Source organism: Peromyscus leucopus, chromosome 19, assembly GCF_004664715.2.
Source record: "Peromyscus leucopus breed LL Stock chromosome 19, UCI_PerLeu_2.1, whole genome shotgun sequence".
Classification (NCBI taxonomy): Eukaryota; Metazoa; Chordata; class Mammalia; order Rodentia; family Cricetidae; genus Peromyscus; species Peromyscus leucopus.
The window spans coordinates 70,535,593-70,551,437 of NC_051079.1; the positions used below are offsets into that span (position 1 = coordinate 70,535,593).

The 15,845-nt window shown below is 51.4% G+C and overlaps 1 protein-coding gene across 7 annotated transcripts in view; it reads left to right on the forward strand.

Moving 5' to 3' along the window:
• The first annotated feature begins 3,803 nt into the window (after nucleotides 1–3,803).
• Nucleotides 3,804–15,845, forward strand: part of Znf516 (zinc finger protein 516) — a 97,849-nt gene continuing 85,807 nt past the window's right edge. For 3 of the 7 annotated variants that reach the window (XM_028873881.2, XM_037197228.1, XM_037197229.1), the window contains exon 1: nucleotides 7,632–7,728. The gene's annotated coding sequence lies outside the window, so the exon portion shown is untranslated. Of the gene's footprint in view, nucleotides 3,922–4,263; nucleotides 4,366–7,631; nucleotides 7,729–8,234; nucleotides 8,452–12,449; nucleotides 13,833–15,845 lie in introns of those variants that run through there. The other 4 variants (XM_028873880.2, XM_028873882.2, XM_028873883.2 and 1 more) reach the window with 4 other exon arrangements.

Below are 15,845 nucleotides of genomic sequence, written 5' to 3' on the forward strand. Positions count from 1 at the left end.
AGATTGTTGAATGATGATTCTGTGAGAATTTTTTTTTTTAAGATTTCTGCATTGGGGGAGAATGAGCCAAGCTTTCCTGTCATTGCTCACATGGGTACAATTTGTACAGAGTCCTCAGGCTTAGATTCAAAAGAGGGATGAACAATTTTCACAAGTGTTCGAAAGAACACGAAGATCTCAACTTTGATTGAGTCATTGCCCCTGAATTATCTGCTGTGTAAATGACTACGTAGGAGAAGAGGACCCTTAGTTAGGAGCCTCTTCTGCACTCATGGGACTATCCGGGCACAGCTCCCATTAGAGGTGGTTGTGTGCATATGTGTGTGCGCGCCATGTGTTAGAAAAACACTGCTTCTTTTCTATTAGCCTTGCCTTAAACAGAATGAAGATTTAAGAGAACTGAGACGGTCTAAACTAAGATGAAAACGTCCCATACAATCAGCTTTAGATTCAAGTAGGTGGAAAGCATTTCAGGGAACTGCCTTTAGAACGGAGGCAAGACTTCACCACCCTCCAAGGGGTGACCGACTGCCAACTTCCTACCAGCACACCCAAGTGGAGGCACTATCCCTCTGCTCCTCTGGATTCTCAATGCAGAGAATACTGAGTTCTTTAAACTCCATGGAAAGGGGAGATTTTTCAAAAGAGCACCAAGTTAGGATTGGGCACCATTTTTGAAATAGCAGCAGACATCCAATTTCCATTTCTATGTAAAATGTTTCTCATTCCCAACAGTTTAACTCTGACCCTCACATGGGACACCTAGGAATACCCATTGGCGATATAAATCAAATTTAGACTGCACTCCCTCTGAATTCCTGTCTTTAGACATTCCCTCTGTACACTTAAGTTAGTTTACAGAGCAGAAGATCGCCCTCGGCCTGGGTAAATAATGTCATTCTCCTTTCTGAGCTATAATTCACACAGTCTTAATAAATTCAAAGAGATAGGATTAATATTTGCATTCGTGTTGCCCCCCCTCCCACCCCACCCCCCGGGCTCGAATTTAGAGCCTGCCTATCTAGTACATCCTGGTAGCTTGCCTCGGATTTCATGCTCTATTGCAGAGAGTTTCACTTCAGGCTTTCAGACAGGCAAGGCCTTTTCTGGGGGAGGGGAGTGGTGCTTTTTGTTTGCTTTTTAACGCTTAGCTCTTCTTTACTGGAACCCCCTAGGAACGTTTCTTATCTAAACATTCCCCAATCACAGAGCACAGCTTCCCCATCAAATCGCTGGAAGGAGCTGAGTTTCAAATGCTGAACCAACCACGGCAGCAGAGGGGAGTCAGGGTTTTCTCCCTCTCCTGTTTCATCAGCCAGAAGGATCAACCGGTTTAACGTTATAAATATCCAAATGCTAACCATCACCATTGTGGCTGTGCTCAGCTCCAATATTCTAATTGACTTAAACCTTTCAGAACAGGAGGAACGCCCACACCCCCAAGGAGTCCCAGGGGTTTGTATTCTGTGTAGAAGGTGTCCTGAATCTTGAATGGCTTTTTTAAAAAAAGATATTTGAAGATATAAAACAGCTGCAGTATGGCTGCACCAATAGCACGGGAACCCTCTGGAATTCATTTTTATACCATCGTTCTTTGTGTGTAGAGCAATCTAGCACTGGTATGTTGACAATAAACAACCACAGGAGCTTTGGAGCAACTACTGAAAGACGCATTTCAACTTAGTAACAAACTGGCTGGCCTTCAGGCTGCCTTTTCTAGGTTTGTCACGTGGGCACGAGAATCTGACTCTTGCCCATCTATCAAATTTCACTCTCAGATTTCGAATGTATTGTCCAGAAGTGTGCAAGAAAAGCATTTGAAAGCACACTATTATTGTAGACAGAGGAAGCCCTGAGTGAAATCGCATGGGAGTGACTAAAGGAAGCTCTCTAAACTGACTGGAGAAAGGAGGCACGTCATGTAAACTGTAGAATTTTATGTAGAGGAAGGTTTTTTTTTCCCCCTTACTGTTTACTACTCTAACTTGTCAATTTTTCAACACATGGAAATTATTAATGCAACCTGTAGTCGGAAACTAGAGCAAAAGAGGCAGATAGATGCCTCCTGCATGTCGAGGACTTAACTACCGACCAGTATCGATTTAAAAATACGACCCCCCCAACTCAATTAAAATTTGTGCCACGCATATTTAAATCTGTGTTGGAGATTGTGTACACACATGTAACATCTACACATGCTATTTATACTCATGTCATTAGCTGAGTTGGGTGAAGCTTTTCTTGTGAATTTTCACTGGGTATTGTAATGAATTGTGGGCACTTCAATAGTTTTTTTGTGAATCAGACTTAAATGTGATTGTTCAAGAATACATCCCACTTAAGCATTCAGGCTGAAACTAGCAACAATTGGCCGTGACCTTTAACATGCCTGCTTTCCAAATTAGTGCCGACCATTAATCACACGGGGCTTACATTTTATGATTCGCGGGCCGTTCCTCGCGGGCCTCCTCCCTCCGCGCCCCCTCCTCGGCGGAAACACACGCATGCACACGGAAACATCTCACTCTCAGCCAGGCCCCCGCCCGATTGCCAGCTCTGCCAGGGTACAAGCGCCGCCCTTTGCAGCTCGTCCGCACAGGAGTTTCTATTGCAAAACCAGTGGCCAGGGAGGGCCCCCGAGCTGCACTGGCAGCGAGGGCTAGGCACCGGGAAAAGCCACCGCGAAAGGTAACCGCCCGGATCTTGGACGCCGATTGTTAGGCAGAGCCAACTCGGGCGTCTTGGCCCGAATGCTTCTCCACTGCGGAGTTATCACGCGCAGCAGCGGAACAATATGGCCAAGAGCCTGGTGGGAGAAGATAGTGCCCCTCCGCAGGCCACAGCTCCCCTGGCCTACGTCACCGCGGATCGCGGGGCGCGCTCCCCGGCCCCTCCTCCTCTCTCCTCCTTCTGCTCCAGATCCCCTCCCCCCTCCCGCAGCCCCTCCCTGCCAAGTACCAAGAAAGCTTTAGAGGAGTCAAATCAAGGTTTTGATTCACAGACTCAATATATTGTCACTAATTACGACCCACCAAAAGTAGTAAGGTGTGTGTGTGTGGGGGGGGGGGGCACAAATGAAGTTTTCAGAACCAAAGCAAAATGAGTTGAACTTTGCAGGCACGAGTAAACAGCCCCACGGTGACAAACGAGTCGAAGCTCCACTCAGCCCCGGAGCTGTCGTGTTCTTCCCGCGGCATGCGGACTCCTAGACTCGCTCCCGTGAAGTTCAGGACACGCGGGCAGGGTGGACACCGTTTAGTCTGGGCTCGAGGCTCAGCGTCCAGGTGCTTGAGAAGGCTGGACATACATCCCAGGCACGTCTGCACGTCTGCACGTGTGTGTGTGTGTGTGTGTGTGTGTGTGTGTGTGTGTGTGGTGTGCGCGCGCGCGCGTAAACAGCCTCTAGGAACTGGAGCTGCGGCAACCTGAGACCTGAAGCTGAGGGGCGACCACTAGCCGCGGACGTCGTGATTCAGTGCTATTAGGGGAGGAATTATCTGGGTCTGAGTCATCGTGAGCCTCCAGACTTTCTCCGCAGTGTGGCAGAACTTTGTGCTGATGAGACAATAGTGGAGCGTGTGCGTTTCCTTCAGGGCAGACCATTCCCGGGCTGGGGGAAGCCTCAGGCCTGCTCCGGCCCTGGACGCCGGGTCCCCGTCTTTGCTCGGTGCAGTCCCTCCGAGCCCTGCCGGCGCCTGGGCCCCCGCGGGGCGGGTGCGTCCCGGGCGCGCGCGCGGCGCGCGGAGGGGGGCCAGGCGCGTGGCGGGTCCCGCGCGCCCTCGCGCGTCCCCCGCGCCCGGGCGCAGCTGGCGCGGTCGGTCTAGAGCAGCGCTCGGCTCGGCGCCGCGGGCGCTCTGCTTCACCTTCAGATGCGCGGGGCGTGCGCGTCCTCCTCCCGGGGCCCGCCGCCTCTCCTCCAAGGTAGGGGCCGTGGGGCGGGGGCGCTTCCTGGCCCGTGGGAGGGCGGATCGACAGGCAGGGCCGGGAGGGTCGGGACCCACAACGTGCCCAAGACCCTGATGTGCCCCGTGGGGTGGGGGCGTGCTGGGCAGGGGGCGCGCCCTGTAGAAGGTCCCTGGCGCCAGGAGGGCGACTTGGCTTTTTCTGTGTTGGTAGTTACTCCACTCTGCAATTCCAAGAGAGGAGAAGATGCAACTTCGGGTGGCGGGGCGAGCGCCCGGGAGGTGGCTTTTACCGCAGTGGAGGGGCGGGGTGGGGGCCGGGGTGGGAGCGCGGAAGAGGCTCTGGCTTTGTACACTTCGTCAAAGGCGACGCGGGAGGAGGGGAGCTCGGATGCGCTCTCATCCATTAGGAGACAAAGAGCAAATTGCCTTACTTTAAAGTAAAACGCTCTGGCTAATGAAGGTGGGTGATGGGCGGCGGGGCCGGAGGAGCCGCTTCAATTATTAAGGGTTTGGCGGAGGGGATCGATGCCTGTGGGCACAGAGCGCTGCTGCCTAGGGGACTTGTTTGCGTATTTGTGTTGGGGGGGGGTGTTCTCACTGTCCCCTCCCCGGGCTTCTGCGGGTCAGTGGGGAGATTGGAGTGACCCTAACACTAAAAAAGTGGGATCTCTAGAAAGGGAAGTTCGCGTAGGGGTGGGGGCGGGGGCGAGGTTCTGGAAGTGACTCGGAGTGGGGTGGGAAGGAGATCTGCGCGGCGGGGACTCCTCGGAATTGCGCTTTGCCTTGCTGGGGTATAGTAGAGTGGGGGTGGGGGACTTAATTGATAGCCAGATATATGTCTATATGTGTATACACACACATAACACACACACGAATTACACCCGGGTGTGTGAAAGAGAAGAACGCAGAGGGGTGTATGCTGCGGGGGTGGGGTGTGGGTTGGAACGGCGCCTCCTCTGCCATTTCCAGGGAGAACATACCGAATAGTTAAGATCAGTATTTAGATTAAACCGCCTCGCCAAGTTTTAAAGAAACTTTGTCTGAATAAGTTTGTCAAAAGCCAGGGCAGTGGGGTCTTTAAGCCAGTGGTTCATGGAGGAAGGTCGGTGTGCGATGACTATCAGGCTTTGTGAGTCGGGAAACCAGTGGATTCCTGCAATTAGGACTCCAGAGAACCAGCCTTTTACCCGAAAAAATGTGGGTCTGTAAGTCAGCCGCATCCATCACCAGCGTTAACAAGCTCTCCGCAGCAGACCAGCCCAGTGCCCCCAACCCCCAGCCTCGGGTTGTGTGTGTGTAGCTAGCTAACGCATTGCCTGGCTTGCTGATGAAGAGTCTCTTGGTCTCCGGGTGAGCACAGATCAACTTGCTCGCCCCTTCTTTTAAAATATATTCATTCGGTGTCTTATTTAATCCAGATGCACAAAAAGCCATTTACTGCTTCATTGTTAGTTTACATTTTTTTTTTTTTTTGAAAAGGCGACTGGTGTAACCTGTGGAATTTGAAATGCAAATAAAAGCCTGTGGGAGTTGAGGCAGAACAAATCGGCACTTATAAAGTGAAAAAGATTTAATGTCTTTGAAATCATTGCAGGAGAGAAAAACTGGAGGGGAGTGTGATTTTTTTTTCTTCTTCCCAGGGAGTGGATTGTGACGTCAGGTCTTTTTGGAAAAGATGTTATTTTTAAGGTCTTGAAGCTCGGGTATGTGAAGTGCTTTACAGGAAAAACAGATTACAAGATTAACATCTGTTAACATGATCGTTTATCTCCAGCCAAAAATAGGTCAGTTCTTTCTTAAGGAAACATGCTTGCTTCAGCATGCTTAAATAATAAAATAACGACTCTAAAAATTAGGGACGAACATTTGTTATAATCTGACTTGTGAAAACATTTTTTAATTATTAAATCACTCAAAGGTCAAAGTCTCTTTTGGGGTGTTGAGAACACTACCCTGAGTCTACCCGCCCCGATTGCCCCCCCTCCCCTCCCCTTACTCCAGGCTATTTCCCTTTTCGTCCATTGTGGACGTACGGGATATATTTAAATGGTATCCTCTGACTTCGGCCTCGTTAGGGTTACAAACTCCGCATAGATGGCTAACTTTCAGAGCTCTGCTGTTGTTTTACCATTAAATAGAACGACAGGGAGGGGAGGGAGAGAGAAAAAAGAAACTGCCTTGCAAAGTCTCCCTGCCCCCTGGGTGTGAGTGACGGCTCTGTCGACCAATCCGCAGCAGCTTTCTCTATCCCGGAGGTAATTTGGGGTGTGTGTGTGAGCGCGCGCACGCGCGTGCACGCGTCCATGTGTCGGCATAGAGTCCAGCCAGCCGCGCGCATCCGCAGGCTCCCGCATTTGCACAGATGTGTGCTGTAGACGTGGACACGCTTTTATCCAAGTCTGTCCAGCTAGATGCGCACGCAGCAGTCCAAGTGGAGACCCTGCCCCCTCCCAACGTCTTCCTGCGAAGACTGGGCAGTAGAGGCACTTTCGGATTCAAGTCGAAACCTGCCACACGGGAAGGAAAGAGGAACGATTGATAACACTTCTCAACCTTTGGGCACTCTGGAGCAGCTCCATCCGCCTGGTTCCAGGCGCCAGTGGGGTCGTGTTGCAGCCACTTGCCGATAGCAGACGTGCAGAGGTCGTGGGTTGTTGAAAAGGATGTTAACTCCATATAAAACTGAAGGGCACCGTTCGTCTTCCAACTTCCAATTTCACTCTGTCACGGGGAATGATACTTAGCCCATGGTAAATTCTAGAATGCGAACTGCTCACGGTTAATGAAAGTTCTGGTGCTCACCGGTCTTGGCAGGGCTGCGCCCTGGCCGCGTCTGCTCTGCACAGCGGGTACATTCACGGGCCGACTGTGTCACGGGCCACCCCAAGCTGCCTACTGTCTGAATCTGCTGCACTCTTCTTAGGAACATCCACAGTGATGGGTGATTAGTGCGGCACTCTCTTTTCGGGACCTGGATCGCCTAGTTTTGGGTGTAAATGCCGGGCCTTCGGGGCGCTCAGTGGTCTGCCTTGCGATTCACTGGGGGTGGTGGTGGTGATGATGCAATGTTGGGTTAAATACACGCGTGCGCCTCCCCTTTCTAGAGACCCCTGGGGAGGGGGCACAGACCTTGGGAGGCACAGTGTCCACACCCTGTGGGCAGCGTCAGATTGCGCCGAGGTCACCTCGAGGGTGCCCGGGCTCCTGAGATTTCCAACTCGGTTACTAGGTGTTGTCAGTCCGCGTATCCCCCTCCTACGCGGGCCGTTTCCACCCAACCGGCTCGCCACCCCTTTCGGGCCCTCTCTCTCCAATCTCAGCGAGCCCGGTGGCTTGAGGAATGGGTATGTCGTTGCATTAAATCATTCCTATTTCTGTGTGTCCAGGGCGGCCCGGCGCCTCTTGGTGGTGGTGGTGGGGGCGTGGGGCCTTGGGTGGCTGCTGGGGAGGGGGGGGTTGGGGGAGGGCGCGCGGGGGCGGGGCACCACCTGCCCGCCCTAGAGGGCGTGGCGTGCGGCTGGGGGGCGGGACACCCACCTGCCCGTCCCGGGGGCGGGGGCGGCGGCCGCTTGTTGCTGGGCTGCGAGCTGCGGGGGGCGGGCCGTGGGCGGGGCGCCGAAGGGGGGGAGGCCCCGGGTCCACCGCCCCCTCTCCTCGGGCGCCCGCCCCACCACCACCCCTCCCCTCCCCTCCCCTCCCCTCCCCGCCCGCCCGCCCGCCCCCGTCATGTGGAGCGGACGTCACACGCCTGCAGCACTGTAACCCAAGAAGTGAAAGAGACGGGGACCCGCAGCCCAACTTCGCACCGTAACAAAGACTGGGGGTCCGTGCGGGGCCGTGGGGGCGCGGGCCGTGGGGGAGGGCGTGGGCACGGGAGGGCGGGGGAGGGGCGGCGAACTCGCGGGGCAGCGGCGTGGGTGTGCGTGGGCGGGGAGGGGGGGAGGGAGGGGGGAGGGAGGGGTGGCCCGGCCCGGTGTGTGTGTGTGTGTGGGGGGGTAGGGGGGGAACGGGGTGGGGGGGGGCTTGACGGAGGCGCGGCGGGGCTTCGCGGCCCAGCACCGCGGGCAGGCCAGGTAATTGGTTTCTATTTTAAACTTCACTTTGTTCGGTTGGAGGTGGGTCGGTCGGGAGGGGAGGCGTCCCACCCCCCCACCCCCCCCGCTTTCTGGGGGCGGTTATGTAAGTCTCCACACCTGAGTTGGGCCCTGCTCCCCCCGCCAGGGGCGGATTTGGGGCGGGAGTGGCCGGTGGGTACGGGGGGGGGGTGGTGGTGGTGGTGGTGGTGGTGCTGGCGGCTGCTGGGGTGGGGGGAGGGCGGGGGGCTCTGGTGGTCTACGCCTGAGCCCTCATGGATGTCTGCGTGGAGAGGAGGCCCGGGTGGACGTTGGGTTGTTTCTAGAAGCCCAGATGTGCCCTTGGGCTGGGGCGGGCCTTCCAGGGTGTCCATTGAGTAACAAAGGACCGAGTGCTGGGACCTCTGGTCCACTCGCGGTGCCCACTTCACCAGCAAGTCTCGGAAGAACTTTAGACGGCGTCTTAATTAAAGGTACAGCAGAAAGTCACGTCCCGGCGAACCTACCATTAAGTCTTGAATGTTGATTAAATATAATTTAAAAATTGATGTGCGTTGACCGGCGTAGAAGCCAAGAGAATAGCTCCCCAGCAGGATCTTTCCAGATTACGTTTTAAACCTCCCTATTAATATGATTGAAGTATTTCGGTTTAGGAATGTGTTACTTTAAGGAACTAGGCACGCTTGCCATTTGATATGATATTCGCTACTGCCCTGTACACAAGAGCCCATTTTTATCACTCCTTCATTTTCTCTTGCATTCTTTAATTGTTTCGTCAAAGTAGCTGTGTTATTTTTATTTACACGGACCGGATAGAATTAAAGCTGCCACACTACTTACTTATGTGCATGACTTCTAAGGGCCCCCTCCCCCTCTAGCAAAATTGGAGAAGGAGTTGAGCTGCCCTGGAGTCAGGGGTGTGAGTTGGGTCACTGGAGGGGACAGCTTTATTTCCACGAGAGTGACCCCATCGCCATCTCGAATGGGTTCTGGGATAAACTGAAACTCAGGGAAAGGCTCACAACTGTTTTGGTAATCAAATTAAAATCCTGGTGTGTTAAGATAAATGCATGTCTAATATTTTCTTAGTTCATTAGGAGAACTTGTTTCCTTACACTTGCTAATTTGAATATACTGAAGCCTTCAGAGTACATTAGCATTCTAAAAAAGAAGCCATCCCAATGAGTCTGTAATAAAGCTAGCCAGAGGAGTAGGCATGGCTTTCCAAAGGGGAACAAAACACCCCAGTGCCTGGCTCTGGTTCCTCTCTGCTCCCAACGGTGGGCAGAGAGAAGGGAGTTTTGATTACTTGTGTTTCTGAGCTTTTAAAAGTCTAATGTGTGAAATCACCTTGGGTCCCCAAACTTTTACTTTGGTATGTGTATCTGATACTAACTGCTGATGTGTGTGTGTGTCCTCCTGGTACTTACCTCGGAGGCAGTTTTTGAACACTGATATTTGTAAACACCTCGTAGAGGCAGCTAAGGTACCTCTAAAAATTCTCCGGGGATGGTTGAAATCTTATTTGTTTCTTAAACTTCCCACGGTGTCCCAGAGACACTGTTAGAGTGGATTGAGAGAAGGCCCCCCCACCCCAACATGTCACACGCTGTCTCCACGTTCATAAATGAAACTTTTAACTCCGTTTGCCTTACTGGCTCCTACTAGGAGATGTTTGAGTTTTATAAGTGGAGCATTTGATGTGATTAAGTTTAGCAACAATTACGTGAAAGAGAAAGGGAGATTCTTTAAGAATACTTTGAAGTGGGGAATACTCTTCACAGATGGCCCCCAGTCTTCAACTGGGGGAAGATGGTAATATACCCTGGCAGCTTAAGTGGAGGTTAGTCACGGCTCCTTCTCGAAAAACCAGTCCTGGGTTTGAGGGATTGTTGTAGGTTTTTGTGTATTCATACTCCAGATATGTTTTTGCCTTATTCATACTTTACCAGAAGTCATCTTTGAAAAAGGATTTTGTGGGAGTGGCGTGGAGTGGGACTGGAGATTGTGTGTAGAATTTCGGCGGCGTTGTACCTTAAGGCTTTGGAAGTAGGAGCCAAAATGTAAGCTGATTATGTGGGGCGGGAGGGAGGGAGGGAGCATCCCCCAGCCTGCATGCTTTCCTGTTATAATGTTGCTCCTTTAGAGGGTCTGCTGGTCACCTCACTGCTGGGTTTCTTATTCGACTTTGAGTTCAGGAGAGAAGGGCAGGTGTTAATTGTGGGACTACACGAAATCGTTTGCTTACACTATCCCCAGGTTCACAACCAAAGCAGACATGGCTGTTCCTGGGCAGGGGATCATATCAGCTTTCACTTTGGCTTTTTTTTTTTTTTTTTTTTGACTGGCCACACTTATCCCGAATCGCCCAAATTTCTCTTAGCGCTGCACGTGGGTTTGATCGTAATTAATGGAACTCGTGGAAGAAAGGAGAGACAAATTTATTTAGTTAGGCATTTGCTTTATAAACTTTTGAACCTGCGAATAGCATTCCTTCCTCAAAAGCAGACAGCTTACCAAGTACGTGTTTGTATGTCTTAGTACTTGGGAAAAAAAGCTATTCTGACGAAGTCCTTTTAAAAAATGCATCTCTTTGTTAGTGCCCCCCTCCCATCCCCCAAGTTCTGGAAACAGCAGGGAAATCCCCCAGCTCCCATCTTCCTGAGTTCGTACCTCCAGAGCTGTGGTGTGAGTCCACCGGAGTTTTGTCCTGGTGCTTTTCACTAGGCTTCTGCAGGCTGCCTCCAATCCGGCACCTTTGACCTTAGCTTCCAGAATTATTCACGTGGAAGCATGAGGGACTCATTTCATGACTCTGTTGCTGGCCGGGCAGGTGAGCGACCCCCCTGGTGCCGCTGGGAACTGCAACTTCCTCAGGAGCTGGTTTCCCTGCAAAGCCCAGCTTCTGGTTGGAGGGCTGTGGTGGAGCCCGGGGAGGGGAAAGGGGCTTTGGGAATCGGGGGCTGTCGGTGTCCCTGGCTGAGAGGAAGGTGTGAGTGCAGACCCTGGAGCTGCTCAGGGGCTGTGGGCAGGGTTTTGCTCTCGTCCGCTTCTGCTGTGGCGGGCCCTGCCGCCTTGACTGTGGGGCCCTGATCCCAGCCTTCGCACCAGACGGCCTGGAGTGCAGTGGCAACCACCTGTTCAGGGTTTAGAGTGTCAGGGGCATCTGAGGGGCAGCACTTTCCACGTTCAGGCCCTGACTCCCACCCTCCCTTCTTCCCCCAGGAGGGATTTTGCAGCTGGGGGAGGTAGGACACTTTTCTTCTCTGTTCCAAGTGCTCCCTTCCCCTGCTTCCTGCCCAGGAGGGTGGGCTGGGAGTCTTCTGTCACCGGAAGCCAGCCATGATTACTTCAGAATTTTCAAGAAAATTTTTGAAAGTTACCAGGAACTTTCATTTCAAGAAAGGAATCCTATCGAGTGTTTCTATTGATGGAGAATTTATTAATAACATTAACCTCATGGAAGGAAGGCTGAAAGGGAGGCATTGAGTGTGAATGTGAAATGTTTATCTGGCTCTTAGACAAAACAGCTCGAAAGTTAATTTTATTCCAGGGAGACATACTTCAGGCGTATTCCCGGGCCTGTGAATGTCCTGGCCTGTCTGCTGAGGTAAATGAGGTGTATTTCTGAAGGACTGGTGCAAAAAGGCAGTGGCAACTGTCCACCCTGCCCTTCTTTCTCCCCCACCCCCACCCCCATCTGCCTACACGTGTCCCTGTGTCCCTGCCGGCAGCTGTGGCCTTCCCTGCCAGATTGAGAGCTCTGGTGTTTGTGTGTGGAAGGAAATGCTCTCCTGAGCACAAGTCCGAGTTGTCAAGAAGTATCATTTTGTGCTTGAAAAAAGTAGTTTTTCAAGAAAGAGCTGGCATTTAATCTTCAGCCCGAATGGTCCTGGAAGTTACTAAGCAGTGTAATTAGACCTAAAGCTACTTTTGCAAAGCAAACATGTAAATATATGTTAGGTAATGAGTAAGACACAAAGCTGGAGAAGAGGGGAAAAATAATCGAAAAGGCGGTTTCATCAGACGGTGTCTCTGTGTTCCAGGATGTGTTCATCCTGGTAGATTATTTTGCTCTGGGTGTTTGGGAGTCGGGAATTTAGTGAAGTTGCTGCTGTCCGAATGCTTTCCATACCTGATGTGTAGCAGGGGAGGTCTGTCTCCACTGCAGTGGGGAGAGGTAGGTACATGTCTTGCTATTTTGTTTCCAAGCTTAGTTGAGCAGGTGTTTTATTCCTTCAGAACAGGTAGATTGTCTCTCGCTGCCTCTCCTACCCTGGGGACCCGCTGATGCCACAGCCTCCTGCTCACAGCTGGCCTGCCCTCCTCCTGCTTCGTTAGGAGCGTTAGGAGACGGTGCTCAGAGATTGCAATATGGTGTTAGCTTTCGAGACCTAGAGGGAGACTCAGAAATGGAGGCGCTCTGTGGAGTCCAATATTTTGTTAATGACGAGGCAGTGAGTTCCCCGCCTCCCGAGTTCTCCCCCTCCCCCCACCCCAGCATTCTTAGCACTTCAGAAATCCTTCTAATCAGCTCCACATCCTCCCATGTGAAAGGGTAAGGGACAATTTGTTTAGGATTTTTTGTCCTTTGTTTCAGCAAAGGGCAACATGTGTCTGTCTTTACCATATGGTTCTATTTAACCTATATTGCATGAGCTGACTGGAGCTGTGCTGGACGTTGATTTATTTTGGCATTCGAGAATGTTCTTTGAAATTGAGTATGGTCAGTGATGCCTTGGAAGTTGTGCCCAGAGGTAGCTGTGGATTTAGCAGGTCCTTCAGCTGGTATTTGTGAGTGGTGAGCAAGGCTCGTGTTTATGGGAAATAGTTTGTCATTAAGTGTTGAGTGATTATGCCAATTCAGGAAAACCTAGAGATCTATAGGCATGGCAAGACTTTTCCTTGGGAGTAAGACTAAGGATCCTGCTGGTCAGAAAGAGAATATTTACACATTAGTTCTTTATTATTCCTGAGATTTTAACCTAGAGCTAAAGATGTGTGTTTTCCTTCCCACCCCCCATTTTAAGGGCTTCGTTTCCCCAACCCCTGGAATGAATATATATATATATAGCAGGTTGCTATATTCACGGCTTCCTGGTTTTAGTGATGATTTCATAGATCAGTTCTCTAGTTTGACTGAAGTTCTGAGCTGTTCTGGAATTACCTACACTTGCAGTGGATGTTTTTGCTTGTGACAGCTTTGTCTGCACTCTAGCTGGGGATATCTGGTTAGACTGCATTTTATTCACAAGGGTAGATTTTCATGCTGAGATTTAGGAGGGCATCAACATGCCCTGTCACGGCCGGCCGATCTCCTCCATCCCTGACCAATGGGTGGCTGTGCTGTTCCGGGGGCCCCAGCACCTCTGGATACTGTGTCTCTTCAGATGGCCTTGCTAGCCTTCATCATCTTTAGGAAGAAGTAAACGAGCAAGCCTGGTCATATGTGTGTCCCTAAGTCATGTTCTGTGGACTCTGTAGGCAGGGCACTGCCCAGAGTGTGAACAGGGGAGCTGTGCTTTTCCCTGCACCCAAGTCACACTGAGATGATCAGTGATACAGTATTTCTGTGCCAGTAAGGGAAAATGCCATCATTCATTGATAATCATATTCCCTCAGATCCAGATGGGTCATTCCAATCATACCATTGCTTCCCATGTCTTTGGCATGACCCATTAGCATGATGATGATATTCTGTCCTGGAGTAGCACTTGGCACGAGGCCATAATGGTCATTGTGATGAGAATAGCATATTACCCAGGCACCCAATTGTCTTCCTCTTCCCAGAAATGGCTTTGTACTTTGAAAAATCTACGAGGGGAGGAGGACGGTCTTGTTCCTAAAACTGCCAGTAAGTGCATTCCTGGTGTTATGAGCACTCACCATAGCAACACAAACTTGGGGACGGATTCGGTAGAACCATGGGATTAGTGGTAGGATTAAAATTAGCCTCTGTAAATTGCCCCGGTGACAGAGAAGCGCAGTGTGTTAATGGTTTTCCTGGTGGATGGGCTTATCACTTGTTTTCTAGGTTGGTGGAAGATTATAGGCTGTCCTGAATCTTAACTTCAGGAAGTGGCTCGTGTTCCCGATAGGCGTGCGTTTGTGAGTCTCTGTCTCAGTTGGAATTTGGGATTTAGTTGTGTGGCATGTGTTTCCGATGCGCTGCGCAGGGGCAGGGGCAGCTGGAACATGTGGTGTAGGCATTCAGACCTGCTGTCTGTGAGAACAGTCACCCATTTTAGAGCGTGCATTACATCTTTTGGCTCAGAGAGGCTTCCTTAGGTGCTTACATTGGGGGTGGGCTGTAATTAGTCTTTCTGCAGCTCTGAGGATGTAACCCAGGGCTTTGTGCATGGAGGGTAAGTGTCCTGCCGCTGAGTTGTGCTCCAACCCCAGGGGATAAATTATTAGCTATTCCTCCTTGGTCTGAGCAGGCTAGTGTGACTTGAGTGTGGCCTTGCTGTTCTTTTCTGTTTTCCCACCTTCCCTCCCCTTCCTCCCTCTCTTTCTCTCTCCCCCTTTTTGTTTTCTTTTGAGACGGGGCCTCACTTTATACCGGGATAGTACTTTTATGATCATTTGCATGTCTTTGTGTATTTTTTTTAACTTTACTGTATTTCGGTAGCTTATGGGTAATTTTTGGGTGAATTTGGGTTTCTGTAGGTGCTGAAATGCAGGAAAATCTGGTCACTCAGCCAAGGCCACGATGGGTCGGGGTTTGGCCTGTGGGAAATCTTAGCTCCAGGTTAGTTTTCTTTCCGGGATACTGGCACTGAACACACTTAACTAGGTGCACTGAAAGTCCACCTAGAGGACAAGGTTGCTGAGAGTATGCTGAGTCAGCACCAAGCTGACACATCACCGGATCGGTTGCTAAGCATGGTTTATAGAGCGGGCCCCTCAGCTCACCGGTGGTGCCTAAAGCCCAGCTCCAGAGAGTAGAAAAAGTGTTGATTCAGTGTTTGCATCTCTCCACAGTGAGGTGTTTGTGTGAGACCTGGGCCAGTTGTCACCCTCTGAGGCCATAGCAGCCCTGCAGAGTGCAGTCCAGGAGGAAGCGGGAAGCCCTGTCTCCCAGCCAGCCAGCTGTCAGCATAGTTTCCAGGCCGGCCCTGTGGGCAAAGGTGTAGATTCTTCAAGGAAATCCAGTGGTAGCTACCAATACCAATAGCGCTCTGTGCGTGTGCGTGTGCGTGTGTGTTTGTGTGGGTGTTTATGAACATGGAACTCATTGATTAGGTTAGGTTGGCTGTCTACCAAGCTCCAAGGATCTGTTTGTGTTCATCTCTTCAGCCCTGGGATAATAGACACCAACTACTGTGTCCAGTTTTCATGTCGGTGCTGGGATCTGAACTCAGATCCTCGTGTGTGTGTTTGGCAAACATTTAATTGAGCCATCTGCAGACCTCATGTTTACCTCCAGTACTGAGATTAAACCCAGGGCCCCTTTCATTTGGCAAGTTCTTTACCGATCTGTAGCTTCCTAGCTAGAAGCATCTCGTCTTATAAGAGCGAGTTACTGGCACGGGATATAGAAGACCTCCAAGAAAGGAGTCAGAAGAGTCAAGAGCCTTTGTGATGTACAGCCAGTGCCCTGTGCCCAAAGCCACGGACCAGGGAAGATCATGGGCTGAGAGCTGTGGTCTGGTTGTCCTCAGGTGGGAACAGGGAGACAGGAGGTGAAGGTGTGGGCAGAGAGGTCTGAGCGGGACAAGCTGGTAAGGAGTGTACCAGGGCTGGTGAGATGGAGAGCTGACCAGGAAGTGGTGGGCACGCGCACACTGACAAGATAGCGAGAGAGATGTGACAGGATGGAGCCAGACAGCAGAGCAGGCTCCTTTTCTCTTTGGTGATTCAGCAG